Source organism: Delphinus delphis, chromosome 2 (genome assembly GCF_949987515.2).
Source record: "Delphinus delphis chromosome 2, mDelDel1.2, whole genome shotgun sequence".
NCBI lineage: Eukaryota > Metazoa > Chordata > Mammalia > Artiodactyla > Delphinidae > Delphinus > Delphinus delphis.
Genome location: NC_082684.1, coordinates 101,895,988 through 101,908,763, shown reverse-complemented (window position 1 = coordinate 101,908,763; position 12,776 = coordinate 101,895,988). Strand labels below are relative to the sequence as shown.

The 12,776-nt window shown below is 37.9% G+C and overlaps 1 protein-coding gene and 1 non-coding gene across 5 annotated transcripts in view; one reads left to right on the top strand and one right to left on the bottom strand.

Annotated features, from left to right (window-relative positions):
- ZFAND6 (zinc finger AN1-type containing 6) overlaps positions 1–12,776 on the bottom strand; it is a 75,596-nt gene that overhangs the window by 19,541 nt on the left and 43,279 nt on the right. For 3 of the 4 annotated variants that reach the window (XM_060005324.1, XM_060005322.2, XM_060005323.1), the window contains one exon: positions 5,049–5,172. The exons of the other annotated variant lie outside the window; for it this stretch is intronic. The gene's annotated coding sequence lies outside the window, so the exon portion shown is untranslated. The remainder of the gene's footprint in view (positions 1–5,048; positions 5,173–12,776) is intronic. 4 annotated transcript variants of the gene reach the window in all.
- Positions 2,944–3,053, top strand: LOC132421511 (U6 spliceosomal RNA). Its single transcript, XR_009518754.1, has one exon. It is a non-coding gene; the product is annotated as a U6 spliceosomal RNA (small nuclear RNA).

The window sequence follows — 12,776 nt, the reverse complement described above, 5'->3', positions numbered from 1 at the left end:
GTGAGTAGTTGGTACTACTATTGACATTTGGAAGGTCTGCGTAAGTCAGTAAACCAATATTTCCTAAGTGACCAATGTATGACAGTACAAAATTATTCATGAACAAAAGATTTATTCAAAGTGAAAGAACACTGGATTTTAGAGTAACAGACAAAAGGTTTTTATATAGTATGAGATCCTACATTGCAACTATCCCTTTAAGAAACTACAAATTGTTACATTTTGGTGTAATATCGAAGAAGACAAACCTCTATTATCTGAAAAGGTTATTAAAATACTCCTTCCTTTTCCAACTACATATCTGTATGACACCAGCTTTTCTTTTTAACATTGTAACAGAATGAATGCAGAGGCAACTATGAGAATCCTGCTGTTTGCTATTAAGCCAGACCTTAAAGAGATTTGCAAAAATGTGTAACAATGCCACATTTCTCACCAAACCATTTGGGCAGGGGGGAGGGAGAAATGGTTATTTTTCATAAAATATTTTTAAATAAATTAATAAATATTTTGTGATTTTTCTCACTTTAATTTGTAGCATGATAAAATTTTCGCTAGATATGACAAACATAAACAAAAGCTCTTCAACGTGCTCAATAATTTTAGAGAATACAAAGGTTCTGAAACCAAAAATTTTGAGAATCCACTCTGTAAACCATCAATGCAGGCAGAATCACCTCAAGAAGGCAAGCACTGATTCTCCGGGGAATGGGAGTACAAAAAAAAAACACCCCTTACTATTTATGTATAAAACACAGCTATACATATAATACATAAATAGATAACTATTATATATATGTGGAATTAAAATTTTATGGAGGTAGGAAGCCAATTAGGAAAAAACTGTTTTAAAAGGCTCCTGGGGATGGGGGGGAGGGCAATAAAGGAAAAAAGATTGAGAAACACTTTTGTTTTTTGGCTGCGCCGTGTAGCTTGTGGGATCTTAGTTCCCTTACCAGGGATGGAACCCGAGCAGTAAAAGCACCGAGTCCTAACCACTGGACTGCCAGGGAATTCTCGAGGAACACTGTTCTAAATCACCAACTATTCTATGCTACCTATTAATGACATTAAAATGATATGTTATAAGAATTAAAGAACCTTCCCCACTGGTACTGATAAATCTTTCAGTATATACTGGCAATGTACAAGCATCCGGAGAAGATAAATATCTTATTTCTATAAAAACTCAAGTAAATATTCACAGATTAAAAGTACAATATGACCACCAAGTTTTTTGTATCACAATCCCTGCTTCTGAATAGTAAGACTAAAATTTAAAACATGTAACACTAGCAATTTCCCCAAGCCAAACTGCCCTGCACAGTTGCAAACTAGCAATTATTTTCATAAGTCAAGAGCTTTCTTATAAAAAGCTATTATCCTGGCAGATAAGAAGCACAAAAGATTTCACAGCTTACTTAAAAAGAAAAGAAAAAAAGAGAGAGAAAGAGAAAAAGGAAAAGAATCAGTGTTAGTTATTCATTTTTAGGCCACAAAATGTACCTTTCCATGAAGATTCAGGAAAAGACCAAAAGCCATAAAAGGGTATCTTAGTTTATCTTTATGTGTAGTGGCAAAGATGGGGTAGCTATGGAGAAACTGGAAATCTCGCATCCCCTTGCTACTGTACCTTTTTGGTAGGTAAACAATTTGGAGGACCCATTAGCTTGGCATTCAGGAAAGAAAAAGAGGAAAGAGCATGAGAAGGCAGAACAATTCCTTAATTGCTCTATGTATTGTGGGATTAGAAAACCACAAATCCAAGGAGGTAAAGAATGAGATTACCAGACATACAGAGAAAAATGGATTAGCATGGTGTAATTAAAAAAAAAAATTTACAAATTAAAGAGAATTCAGAAAATGTGATTTCTGACTCTTAACATTCATAATTAAACCTACAACTGACTGTCCTCCCTACCCCACTCGGATAGTACTTAGTTATTCAGAGCTTACTATGGGCCAAAAACTGTCTTTATTGTTTTATTTATATTATCTCATTTAATTCTCTCCAGAACCCTATGATGTTGGTATTACTGATATCCCCATTCTTAAATGAGGAAACTGATATTCAAAGAGACTGAATAACTTGCCCAAGGTCACATATCTAGTAAGCAATTAGGTCAATGTCCTTTTTTTTTTTTTTTGGATCTAAAAAAACAAAGAGAATGACTTTCAAAGTCCATCCTGTCCCTGCCAAACATAAATTCATGAGCATTTATGAATTCTTATTCTTTTCATTAAAAGATAATTTAAACTTTCATTCATTTATTCAACCTTAAGATATTATGCAGCTTTAATTAGCTTAACCAAGTTCTTGAGAAAATTTGTTTTTCCTTTAAGTCTTTTAACCTAAAAATTCTCATTAGCATAAAAATTCAAGATCAAATATTAAGATTGCAAAGAAAATTCATTACCAATTATTCAAATTCTGACAAAAGGACAGCAATGAATGAATGCAACACAGACTCAATTATAACTGCAAATACATGTCAATTAAACTTATTTCCCTCTGCTTCATCCCATAGAATTTTAAGTCACCAAGTTCCAATAATTTTCATTCTGAAATATCTCATGCTCTTTTCTTCTTTGCATCCCAATTCTGACTTTATCACTTCACATCTGGGTTATTTTAACAGTTTTTTTCTTCTGTTTTACTGCCTCTCCTCACAATCCACTTATTTAAATTCTCCTAAAACACTCAGTTCTCATCGTATTACTTCTGTTCTAGTTACTAAATAATTTCCCCAGAAAGGAGTACTAGACCTGGCATTCATGCTCTACATAATTTGCCTTAACCAGCCCAATCTCCCTGGAAAGTAAGCTGAGTGAAAAGTGAACAGGCTTGGGGGTCAGATCCCAGTTTTGCCGTTTTAATTACCTATAAGAGCTTGGACGTGTTACTAAACTTCCTTAAGTTCAACTCCTTAAAAGTGTGCTCAGGTGCTTGCTTCAGCAGCAGCACATATACTAAAATTGGAATGATACAGAGAAGATCAGCATGGCCCCTACACAAGGATGATACACAAATTCGTGAAGCGTTCCATGTTTTTTCAGCCATAAAAAGAAACGAGATTGAGTTATTTGTAGTGACGTGGATGGACCTAGAGACTGTCATACAGAGTGAAGTCAGAAAGAGAAAAACAAATACCATACGCTAACACATATGTACGGAATCCAAAAAAGAAAAAAAAAAGGTTCTGAAGAACCCAGGGGCAGGACAGGAATAAAGATGCAGACGTAGAAAATGGACTTGAGCACACGGGGAGGGGGAAGGGTAAGCTGGGACGAAGTGAGAGAGTGGCATTGACATATATACACTCCCAATTGTAAAACAGATAGCTAGTGGGAAGCAACAGCATAGCAGAGGGAGGGAAACCAGCTCGGTGCTTTGTGACCACCTAGAGGGATGGGATAGGGAGGGTGGGAGGGAGATGCAAGAGGGAGAGGATATGGGGATATATGTATACGTATAGTTAATTCACTTTGTTACACAGCAGAAACTAACACACCATTGTAAAGCAATTATACTCCAATAAAGATGTAAAAAAAAAAAAGGTGTGCTCAGAACTTCCCTGGTGGCACAGTGGTTAAGAATCCGCCTGCCAGTGCACGGGACACGGGTTCGAACCCTGGTCCTGGAGGATCCCACACGCCCTGGAGCAACTAAACACACGTGCCACAACTACTGAGCCTGTGCTCTAGAGCCCACGAGCCACAACTACTGAAGCCTGGGCGCCTAGAGCCCGTGCTCTGCAACAGGAGAAGCCACCGCAATGAGAAGCCGGTGCACCACAACGAAGAGTAGCCCCCACTAGCTGCAACTAGAGAAAGCTGTACACAGCAACAAAGGCCCAATACAGCCAAAACTAAATTAATTAATTATTTTTAAAAGTGTGCTCATATTTATTTAAGACAGTGTATACAGAAAGCTTCCATATAGTGCCTGGCACCTAGCAGAAACTCAGTAACTGCTCTAACTCTGCTCTGCCTAAAAGCAGAGGGTCCTTTTGCGCCTATCTGTTTGAAACAAATCATCCTCGTTGCTGGAAACAAGCTTCCAGCTCATACTGCTCTTTCCTTCGTAAATGTTGTCCGCTTCTTCACTCTGCCTATAACAATCTTATTAAGGAATCAGCTTAAATTCTACTTCTTCTGGGTTCATTTCTGTCCACCTCGATCCTCCTCTGCTCTGTATTCCTACAGAAGCTGTCTGTACACCACCCTTTTGGGGCACTTAAGCTTACCATTACTCAAGTGCTTTACAGGTATACAAATCATTTCCCAGTTAAACAGTTTCTTCTTCAAATCCCCTTTATGCCTATATGAATATTACAAAATATTTTGTTGAATAAACACATTTCATTATTGTTAGAAGTATTCACATCAGGCGAAAAATGGTCATTTTCCATTGAAAAGGGGCGACAACAGATTGATGAAAAATGTTTCAATCACAGTACTCATAATTTATATACTGAAACAGTCATTCAGCAAGAATGATCAGTAACCCAAGCCAGTTACAAAAGGCATATATAATTTTTCATTTCATTGTTCTTCTCCCTGCTCCTGAAATAAATAGGGAGGATATATAATTTATAATGATGACTTAAATACAGAAGTTGTTAACTGGCAAACAAGTTAAATCTGACCCACAGGCATGTCTGGTAAGCCAGCACATATTAACTTTTAAAAATTATTGTTAGCATTCAGAAATTGGGGAATGTCAAATAAAAAACCCAGGTTTCCAGCTTCTCTTGAAAAACAGCAAGACCTGACAACAGTGGACTGATGTTCCCAAAATTAAAACCAATCAGCTAGGACCCTTAGATAGAGCTCTTAGATAGAGCTTATACTCTCCAATTCAAGGCTACCTTCACTTTCAGTTACCTAATCTTAACCTATGATGATACCTATCATATGGGCAACATACATATGTTCTGGAGGTCAAGAACCTTTGCAGAGATTACAAAATATCTAGGAAAGTTCATAAAGCAAATAGATCAGAAAGTATGACTCAATATAGAACAGTTGAGACGAACGCTACTCACTCTGATAAAAGTATAGGGACTTTGGATTAGGGTTCCTACTGCACTGAGGATGCTTTGTAGTTCTCTCTCTGTATAGCAGTCCCCAGTTCCCTATGTCAGGTTGTCTTTCCTGCTGTTTCTTGGGCTGAAAGACAAAAAGGCATGAGTCCAGCTAACATGAGAATAACATCTTTGAGGATACTATATATTCCTTCCCAGCAAATAATTCATCAATTTCAACATACTAGGTTATGTAAGGATAAGAGACTCCAAAGCTAATTCTAATATATACAAACCTCCCAGTTATTGATATAAGGAAAGTTTTCATTGACTGGCATGATAAATCTCACAAAAAGAAGCCACTGTAAGTGTCTCCAGTTGAAGAAGACAGGTTTCAGAAAAACTCTGATTGGCATTCCCATCATCTGACTCTAATTTGTCACATTCTGCCCAAAAATGTGTATATCAGTTGTTGGCAAACCTTTTGGTAAATGACCAGACAGTAAATATTTTAGGCTTCAGGACCATACAGTCTCTGTTACAACTACTCAATTCGGCTGTTGTCGTGTAAAAGCAGTCACTGACAATATGTAAACAAATGAGCTATACTTATGGCCACCAAAATTTGAATTTCACAGAATTTTCACATCATAAAATGTCCCTCTTTTGATTTTTCCTCCCACCACTTAAAAATGCAAAAACCATTCTTGGCTCATGTGCTGAACAAAAACAGGTGATGAACCAAAAATCCGCCAACCTCTGGATTAAATAAGCAAATGACTTTAATGCGGTCATCACTGAAGATGATGTGGGGAGGCTAGGTAGACATGGGACTCAAGCACAGGTAATATTATTAACTGTGGGAGTCTCTAATCCAAGTAATGTAAATTTAAAGTATTATTTGCTCTTGCTAAGCCTCATCTCTTATTTAAGTATATGTTCATCACCCAATAAGGGGAAAGAACTATGAAAGGCAATATTTCATCCAAATCTGTATCACCAGGTATAGTTTATACAGAAAGCTGTAGCTATGATGTGAAAAATGACAGTAATGTTATTGGTACAAACTGTCCTCTATTTTAGCACACAGTTTTCTATTCACCAAGGCTAAATAAAATCCGTGGTATCTTAATAATTATAAAATCATTCAATAACTGGACTGGGAAGACATCCATATTCCTGAAACTGATAGTTTCTGTCTGCCTGGTATGTTTCCTTCCTCTTTCAGATTAACAGAACCTCTTGTTCCTGTGGGAAGACCATTTCATTTGCTTTGGGTAGGCTTAAGCCCTCCTCCTCAGGGCCAGACCTGTCTCAGTGATGGGCACGTGATCCAAGCCTGGGCATTATGACTCAATCTGAGCCAATCATTCATTCCTCCTGGATTTTACTGGTGCTACTGGGAAAGAGGCAGACTTTGCTCTGAGATTACATTGAAGACAATACAATGTAAACCTGGTGCTGCTGGTGGCCGTCTCTGCCACAATGGAGAAAGAGGCCGCATAATTAATTAAAATAAGGTAAGCAAAGCCAAAATGGGTAGGAAGGAGACAGCCAAGACAAAGGCTTACTGAGGACAGCTCCACCCCTCAGACTTCCCAATTATGTGAACAAATTCTCATTTTGCTTTAGTTTGCTTTGGGCTTCTGTCACTTGCAATTCAAAGTCCTTACAAATGTTATAATCAAGTTGCTCTACTAAAACTTTCAAACAGAACAGAATAATCAATGCATATCAAAATGAAAGATACTCCCATTAGTTCAACTGAGATGTCCTATAGTAAAGAAACCTACAAAAGTAACCAACAACTCCCATTCTTTTTTTCTTTAAACATATACAAGTCCCAAGTGTAAAGCTTAAATTTTCACAAATTGAACACAACTGGGTAACTAAGCACCCCAATCAAGAAACAGATTATCGGGCTTCCCTGGTGGCACAGTGGTTGAGAGTCCGCCTGCCGATGCAGGCGACACGGGTTCGTGCCCCGGGTCTGGGAAGATCCCACATGCTGCGGAGCAGCTAGGCCCGTGAGCCATGGCCGCTGAGCCTGCGCGTCCGGAGCCTGTGCTCCGCAACGGGAGAGGCCACAACAGTGAGAGGCCCGCGTACCGCAATAAAAAAAAAAAAAAAAAAAAAAAAGAAACAGATTATCATCAGTACCCCTCAAAAGCTTCCTCATGCTCTTTTCCAAATATTATCCTTTCCCCAAGGATAACCATTATGCTGACTTCTAATACTCTAGATTCGCTTTTCCTATTCTTCAACTTTTAATAAATGGAATTATACAGTGTACACACATTGTGTCTGGCTTCTCTCAAATTGTTTTTGAGATTCAACCACGCTAATGTGTCCAACCACAGTCCACTCCTTCTCTTTGCTATCTAGTATATTACACTGTATTACACTGTATGAATAAACCACTATCTACTCTAGTGATGACAGGGATTTGGGAACTTTCCAGCTTATGACTATGACAAATATTGCTGTTATGAACATTATTTTATGTGTTTTTTGACTAACATACATACACATTTCTGCTCAGTATATACCTAGGAGGGGACACGTTGGGTCACAGGGTATATGTATGTTCACCTTTAAGCAGATACTACCAGTTCCCAAAGCGGGTTATACAAATTTACACACTCCTGGCAACGTTAGAGCCCCTGGCAAAGTATGAGCATTCCGGTTACTCCATACCTCACCAATACTTAGTACTGCCTGCTATACTGGGCAAAATGGTAGCCCCAAAGACATGTCTATGTGCTAATCTCTGCAATCTCTGAATACTATCTTATATGGCAAAAGATGATTAAGTTAAGGATCTTAAGAAGAGGAGCTAGTCTGGATTGTTCGGTTGGGCTTAAGATGCAATCACATGTATACTTATAAGAGAAAGGCAGAGAGAGTTTTGAGAGACACAGAGGAGAAGGTGATGTGAAGACAAAGGCAGAGACTGGAGTGATGTGGCCACAAGCCAAAGAATGCATGCAGCCACTAGAATCTGGCAGCAAGAAATGTATTCTCTCCTAGAGCTTGTACAGAGCATGGCACTGCCAACCCCTTGATTTTGAACTTCTGGCCTCCAGAACTGTGAGAGAATAAATTTTTGTTGTTTTTAAGCTCCCTAGTTTGTATTAATTTGTAATTGCAGCCCTAAGAAATTAATACATCTGCCTTTCTATTTTAAATATTCTTAAAATCCTCTTTTGTTAAGTGTCTAAGTTTTCTGTGTACTTTTTTCTGTTGGATTGCCTTTTGCTTACTTTACCTTCCACGATGGTTTGTCTTTCCATTTTTAATGGTGTCTTGAAACCAAAATTCACCTTAATATGATTTTGTTAACAATTACCTTTTATAGTTAGCTATTTTAAAAATCTTTGCCTACTCCAAGGTCACGAAGATGCTCTCTATTTTCCTATTAATTTTATTATTTTACCTTTCACATTTAGATCTGTAATCCATCTGGAGTTGATTTTTTGTATGGAATAAGGTAGGGATTAAGATTCATGTTTTTCTCCATATGGTTATCTAATTAACCCAAATCCATTTATTGAAAAGACTGTCCTCTCCCTACTGCACTGCAGTCTCACTCTTGTCCATACATGGGTTATCATACATGTAATGCGGGTCTTTTCCTAGACTCTCAATTCTATCCCACTGGTCTATTTTGTCTATCCTGTTTCAAGTTATTATAGATTTTGGATAGCTGGTATCAGTTTTATTCTTCCTCAAGATTGTGTTGCTTATTCTTGGCAGTTTCCACATTTCCATACAAATTTTAGATTCAGTTTGTCAATTTCTATGGGAGGGGGACCTGTTAGCGTTGTGCTGAATCTACAGATGTACAAACACAGCAGACTCTTAAATTTAGGTCTTCTTTAAGTTCCCTGTAATGTTTTGACAGTGTTCATGCAGGTCTTGCATATTTCTTGTAGATATTCCTAGGTATTTGTTAAAAGGCAATACATGGTATCTTTTTAAAATTTCATTTTCTATTTGTTGCCAGCCTCCAAGGTGGCCCCCAATGATCCCCATGCCTCCTGATATTCTGGCCCTTTGTAGTCCCCTCCCACATTTTATCAGTGTTGGTCTGGATAACCAACAGAATACTGTGGAAGTGTTGGTTTGTCATTTCTGAGTCTAGTCATAAAAGACACTGTACATTATGGCTACTGCCTTGCTCTCTCTCTCTCGTAGATCACTCACTCCAGGGAAGGCGGCTACCACTGTCATAAGGACAGCCCCACTTGCTGAGAACTGAGGTCTCTGGCCAAAAGGTGCATGAGTGAACTTGGAAGCAAATCCTTCAGCCCTGGTTAAGTGTTTGGATGACTGCAACCTTGGCTAATCTCTGAGCTGCAACCTCATGAGAGACTCTGAGCCAAAATTACACAGCTAAGCTACGTCTATATTCCTGACAGAAACTGTGTGAGACAATAAGTGTTTGTTGTTTTAAACCATGAAGTTTTTGGAATAATTTGCTATATAGCAATTGATAACTAATATAGTTACTGGTATATAGGTCTCCTTGCTTCTGTTCTTATCTTCCTATGGTGTATTTTCAATACAGCAGCCAGTGATTATGTTAAAATCTAAAGCAGATCACACTGCTTGCTTACTCAAAATCCTTCAATTCACCAAGTAAAAGCCAAACTCCTTACCATGACTTAAAGGCTCTTTTATAATCTGTTCCCCCATTACCTGACCTCCTCTCCCACTCCTCCCTGATCATATACAGATATGCCAGCTATGCTCCTGTCATAAGGCCTTTGTAACTGCTGTAACTTCTACCCTCCAGAAGTCACTACAACTAGGTCCCCTCATCTCCTTCAGGACCTTTGCTCAAATGTCATCTTCTGAGAGAGGGCTTCCTTTACCCCATTTAAAATTGCAACCAGCATCCTTTATTACCCTTTCCAGTTTTATTTTTCTTCAATGCCTTTGATCTTAATTTACTATTAAATTACACTTATCTCTCGTCCCTTTACTAAAATGTCACCTCTGTAACAGCAGATTCTGTCCATTTTATTCACTGATGCTTAAAATAATGCCTGGCACATGGTAGACATTCAATATTTGTTGAATGCATGAATGAAACTGTGCTGGCAAGGTAGCGCAGCCTTGTACTACAACCTGTGGTAACCAAGAATTTACCACAAGGCAAACAGGCTGCAATAGGCTCTTTTTAAAGAAACTGAATTTGCTGTTTGAGAAAAGATCTAGATTTGCCAGCAGGGCCCAATACATATGTTATACAGTTTGTACACTGAACAAAGATGCTTAGCCTCACACTCTAAGTTTTGGGGTATCTTTTCTAATTCATTTCACTCAGAGAGAGGTTCATTTAGCAATTTGCTTAAGTTGGCATACCAAACCTAGTAGTTTTATAATTAAAGTTGCAGTCAATTTTATGTTCTCAAACCGACCTAGGTTCCATATTGCATATCTTAAAGAATTAGTTACTATCTGCACAAGGCAACCCAATACCTTTTTTTGCAAAATGGGGAACCCACTCAAATTTTCCCATTGGTTTCCACATTCATGGGCTTTCATTCACTTTTATTCTCCAAAAGACTAACAAAATAAGCTCTATGTATGCAAGATCCACTTGTATGAACCTTCTTTTTATTTCTTCTTCTCTGACCTTAAACCTCATAACTCAACACGCATGACTTTGTGCTTCACCTCTCTGTCCCCAGCCCCTTTAAGAAATCTCTTCTCCTAAGGCAAATCTCCAACTTAGTTTCCAATACTTGTAAATGAATGTTTCTCCCTGATTTCTTCCATTGTATGGTCAATCTCTGAATTTAAATCTCTCCTGTTCTTCTGAAACTTTGTATAACACTTTTTATACAAATAACCGGATTTACCATTTGGTTTTATTTAATAATATTTATATAGTGCTTTATGTGCCAAGCACTGTTCTAAGCACGTTTATAAACCTCAACTCCTTTATCCTCATAACAAACCTAGGCAATAGGTATTATCACCATATCACAGACAAGCATGGAGAGGTTAAAGTAAATTGCTTAAGTCATACAGCTAGTAGTAAGTGATGGAACTAAGAGTCAACCTTAGCAGTCTGGCTAGAGTCCATGCCCTAGGTCAGTAATTCTCAAAGCTTATCTGTGGACCCCCTGGGGATCCGATCCCTGAGATTCTCTCAGAGGCCCAGGGGGTCAAAACTATTTTCATAAAAATAAGAACTTGTTATTTGCCTTTTCACTGTGTCGACTGGCAGCGTAAAAGCAAGGGAAGGTAAAACAAGCTGGAGCCTTGGCTTCATGCACCAAACTGTACTAGCAGTCAGCAGCCACTGTATTCTTCATCACCATACTCTTACCTTCTTCCCCCCCAAAAAGTACCACTTATGAATATTCTTGATTAAACAATAAAAGTACTAATTTTATTAAATCTTGAAACTAATTATACTTCATTGTATTCTTCCTCTTTGACCTATTGTGGGATACTGGTACTGCACAGTAAAGTCTTCCCTCATTCTAGTTTCCTACCCACATACCCCAAATTGAAGTCTACCCTTGGACAGAATCTGGGCATACGGCTCTTAGTTTCTCATTTCAGGGAAAGGCCTACTAAGGACACATACCCCACAAACTCAGAGTTATGAGAGCTATTTATAGTAACCAACATCGAATTTCAATATGAATTGAAATATGAACGATGAACTGATAATATAGTCTGTAAAGACTAATAGAAAAAGAGAAAAACCAAATAAAATACACAAAATGATTATTTAGTTTTTTCAGGGTTGTATCCCCAACACTGTATATTACGAGTTGGTAAAGTTTTCCTCTAAAGGGCCTGATAAGTAAATAATTTAGGCTTTGTGTGCCATATAGTCTGTGGTAACTACTCAACTCCACTTTAGTTGTGAGAAAGAAGCCACAAATATTGTGTTAGCCAAAAAGTTCGTTCGGGTTTTTCCATAACATCTTACAGTCATAAATCCAAGACTCCTTCTTTACCCACAGCTCACAAAGGGCAGGTACATAAAAGGTGTCCTTTGTCTCACAGACAGTGATCGCCTGTTAGGAGATCTCTTAACCTTACTTCCTACCGAGCTGATTTCTTGATTACAAGTGTGAGGGAAAGGTTTCTAACATCCTCCTACCAAAGTTTATAAAAGGATACATTGATTAGTAAGTGCTTATACCTACTACTTATACTTATGGGGCAGGATAAAGTAAGTACGGTATCTTATCAGGGGAGAGAATCCTGTGTGTCTGGAATACAGGATGGACTAATCCTAGAAACAGTAAGGCCATATAGTGAAGGCTTTGTATCCACGCTAAGGTGTCTGAATTTAAACCTATAAGCATCACCCTATAATGGGACGGAGGGTTTAACAAGTGCTGTTCACTAAACGCATCACTATGATTTTTTATATACTTCATGGTGTGTTGAAAAGGATTTAAGGTGACTTTTAAAATGCATGCTATATGACATTAGACAGAAGCAAAAATGGTCAATCCAAGACAAAGTGGTAGAAAAAATGAGGGGTCAGGTATATTGTCAAAACAAAACGCATGCCCATAGGGCTTTTTTACTAATTAGAAGCCATTCAGCTGACTCTACTCTTCCTAACAGCCAATGCAAAGGATATGACTAGTTAAGAGGTACAATATTCAAAAGAAAAATGAAATCATTCACTCAGAAATACAATTAACCTTGACTCAGATAACATAAGAGTGAGTATTTCACATATAGTTTATAAGGAGAACACAATGT